The 4,142-nt window shown below is 42.3% G+C and overlaps 1 pseudogene; it reads left to right on the forward strand.

Annotated features, from left to right (window-relative positions):
- Nucleotides 1–3,424: 3,424 nt before the first annotated feature.
- Nucleotides 3,425–3,636, forward strand: LOC101523608 (large ribosomal subunit protein eL38-like; annotated as a pseudogene).
- The last annotated feature ends 506 nt before the right edge of the window (nt 3,637–4,142 follow it).

Below are 4,142 nucleotides of genomic sequence, written 5' to 3' on the forward strand. Positions count from 1 at the left end.
CTCGAACCCCCTGACCCTGTCACCTCCCAAAGGCTCCAGCTCCTAACACCACCACCAGAAAGAGACAGGGTGGTACCTGGCGGGGGTGGGGAAGGGGTACCATTATTTTAGCATGCCAATTCTAGGAATACACACATGTTTAGACAACAGCATCTACCACAGAGGGTCAATAAAAATTTCAAAGACTTACAAATTCCTTGGCTAACACAGCAGCTTAAAGTCTGAAGTTAAAACCTTGTATCATATGCTGCCTCTGCATCTGGGAGAGACCAACAAAGCTTCAAATGCCACATCAACCATAAATGCCCTCCTACCTTTGCTCTAGCAGATAGGACCTTCTACCTAACATTCTCCTTTCCAAAAGGACCAGGGACAACCAAGCCAGCCACATTTTCCCTGATACTACAAAGCCTCCCTCTCACAGTGTCTCTTAGATTATTCTGTTCCCAAGCGCACGTGCCCTTATTTAATCTGCTGGACTAATGGTATTCCCATCTCCATCTCATGGGCTGCGAGCATGTGCAACTGACAAACTACTGTTCACCCTATGTTTCCACTGTGAGGGTCCTGAGTTGGCCATCACTAGAATCCTAGGTTAAGAATCACCATCTAACCAATGAGGTGAGGTAGAGCTAATGAAGACATTAGTAGCTCAATATATCCTAGCTACTAATATTCCTCAAACAACAGCATTTGGGTCAGCGTTTTAGAAAGCTCCGTTACGTACGTGGTCTCCTTTGCACTGCTCAACAGCTCAGTGACAGGTATATTATCATCCCCATTTCACACAGAAGGAAAATGAGACTTAGAGATGATGTCTTTTATCATTGAAATCATCTGAATGTAATTATGCATGTATGACACCCCAATGATACCAGGCACTATGAAAGTATATTCTCTTATCCTCTCTTCAGAGTACTGCAAGCCAGATACTGTGGCGCCTCTTTAGCTAATGAGGAAAATGCCACTGATACTGCTCAATCAACCCAAAGCCACAGAAACTTAATTGACACAGCCACAGCTTTATACTCAGTCAGGTAGTGACCTAGAGTTCAGCTCTTTTATACCTCACCTATGTTTTTTCTCAGTGAAATCAGAACTCAAATCCAAGCCACAGGTGTCCAAACCTCAATAAAGATACTCTTGTTCTACTCTGTATTGCATTATTCTCCTAACAGAAAACACATCAGTCAATCAAAGAAAATGTGGACCATTAATACACAAACCTCTCACCATGACTTTCTGGCCCTCTCCACAGGTCACTGTGGGTGTGTCCATGGAAGGCAGAGGCCATGAGAGCTGATTTCACACGATAAGTCCAGCCCAGCTGTTTTCCCTCTGCTTTCTGGCTCATATGTGCTCCTCCTCCACGTGCTCTGCCGCCTGCCATCCTCATCCGGGACCAGAGCAATGGGGCTGCCTGATTTACACTATGAACCCCCCAAACAGTGATCTGAAATAAACCTTCACTTCCTTTAGAAGTGGCTCCTCTAGGGTACTGGTTACAGTAACAAAAAACTGGCTGATACATTTGTCTACAAAAGCCTAAACATAAATTTTACAACTACAAACACTATTTATAACCATCAAAACTTGGAAACAACCAAGACATTGCTTAGTAGATTAACAAACAAACTGCAGAACATCCAGGCAATGGAATATTATCCAGCACTAGAAAGAAACAAGCTATCAAGACCTGGAAAAGCAGAAGAAAACCTAAATGTCTAAAAGTATGAATTTCATTTTATTTAATTTACATTTCAATAATTATAGTCTTTTTAAGTATGTAACTATTATAGTAAGTTGGTTAATCCCATTGAGAACTTTTTCAAAGATTTTTTTTATTTTTATTTGAAAGGCAAAATTATAGAGAGAAGGACAGATAGAGAACTTCCATCTGCTGATTCACTACCTAAATGGCCACAACAGCTGGAGTTGAGCTGATCCAAAGGCAGGACCTTCTTGTGGTTCTTCCACAGTGGTGCAGAGGCCCAAGGACTTCAGCCATCCTTCTCTATTTTTCCAGCAAAGCCCATAGACAGGGAGCTGAATCAGAAGTGGAGCAGCCAAAACATGACCCAATGCCAATACGGGATGGTGGCACTAACAGATGGAGGATTAGCCTATTACATTGCAGCACCAGCCCTACACGGGCATTTCACACAAATGCAAGTGAATCTAAAATGACCTCAGAACATAAAATTCCCTAAAAAGAAACTTTTTAAATTATAACAGATTTGAAAAGTCTCTGAAAGAAATGGTAAAGCAGAAAATATTTCTTCTTTCTGTAAAAAAAAAGATACTAAAACTTTAGGTTCAAACTCAGAAGGAGCAGGACCACCACACCAAGCCCCAAGTTCAAGGTGGTTTACCCAAGGTCACATTCGTATCAGAGATGGAGGCAGCTTCTCCATTCTGAAGTTGCTCTAGTGGTCACCAGAAAGCTTCTGTGAGGAATGACTCAGAATATTCCCCAAGCTTCATAGGAATTCCACAATCCTCGGCAGCAAACATTAGCTTTCAGGTCTTTCCAAAAAACATACAGTGACATTACCCAGTGAGAACTAAAGTCAAAGTGTGACCGTTCCAAATCTCCCAGCTGGATTCCCACCAATAGAGGAGACTGACTAAGGACAAGCTTAGTCAGTTAGGACAGGCCCTACCCAACCAAAGATTGGCAAGCTATAGAAAACATGTTCCTACAAATCCAGAGGGCAGATGGTGGCAGAGCTGTCCACACAACTGATGGGTATCCTCTTGGGTATTCTATGTGTACCTGACAAACTTACTCCCTTGGGCCCTGCAGCCTCAGCTTCATAACCACAGGTAGCCATCACTCTGTAGCACGCAAAGGGGTGGAGGGCCAGGGGGAAGGCACCCAGGGAACAGGGTCTGAATGGCAGTTGGGAAGAAAGTCCTGCAGCACACCCATCCTGAAGCCAGCCATTTGTCAGAAGGCCTGTGTCATCAATCCTGAGTTAGTGTAACAGCACCATGTAACAAAGCTTCTTAAGGGATATTAAGCTACAATGAGGTCATGGATATGCAAATGTCTTTTTTTTTCCTTTTGCCTAAGGTAGCATTTCTCAAGGTGTGGCATATGTTCGTTCCACTAGTGGCATTAATTTTAATACTTAAAAGCTTAATTGAAAGAGTATTAGGAAAAAATATAACGTGGCCCATTCACCTTGATATGAAAAGTTAAGTTCAAAACTTGTCAAAGTAAAAGCTATATTAAAAAATATATCAACTTGAGGAGTGAACCAGCAGACAGAACTTTTTCTCTGTATCTTCTCTCTGTAAATCTGCCTTTTTAATAAAAATAACTAAAAATTTTTTAGCAAAATCTTTTTATAAAAGTTCATATATCAACTTTGCGTCCCTCTGGTGTCTGGCTGCCCAATGCTGCCCACTGCCCGTCACCATGCCTCACAAGATCAAAGAGATCAAGGACTTCCTGCTGACAGTGCGGCACAGGATGCCAAATCTGCCAAGGGCAAGAAAAACAAGGACAATGTGAAATTCAAAGTGCACCACAGCAGGTACCTGTACACGTTGGTCATCACAGACTAGGAGAAGGCCGAGAAGCTCAAGTAGTCACTGCCCCCAGGCCTGGCGGTCAAGCAGCTGAAGTGAAAAGAAGCCGCTGAAACTGCATTAAAGTTTTTAAATGGAAAAAAAAAATCGTATATCAGGTAGGCTCAAGCACTGCAGCACAGCATATTAAGCAGCTGCCAGCAAAAAGCAGCAACCCATACAAGAGTGTTGATTCAAATCCAGACTGTTCCCTTCCTGATCCACCTCCTTGCTGATGAGCCAAGGAGGATAGTAGATGATGGCCCAAGGGTTTGGGACCCCATTATCCATGTGGAAACCAGGTGCAATTCCAAGACCCTAACTTGCATTTGGCTCAGCCCTGGCATTTGTGACCATCTGGAGTGTAAACCAGCAGATGGAAACTAGCTTTCTCTCTCTTTCTCTCTCTCTCTCTCTCTCTCTCTCTGTCACTGTGTCATTCAAAAAAATAAATAAATCTTAAAGCATATACACACATATATATAAACAGAACAATTTCTGAAATGTAATTTCAAAATGCAACTTCAAATTTGAAGCAAAAAATGTTGGGAAATTTGAGAGATCAT

This window comes from Ochotona princeps, chromosome 19, assembly GCF_030435755.1.
Source record: "Ochotona princeps isolate mOchPri1 chromosome 19, mOchPri1.hap1, whole genome shotgun sequence".
NCBI classification, from domain to species: domain Eukaryota; kingdom Metazoa; phylum Chordata; class Mammalia; order Lagomorpha; family Ochotonidae; genus Ochotona; species Ochotona princeps.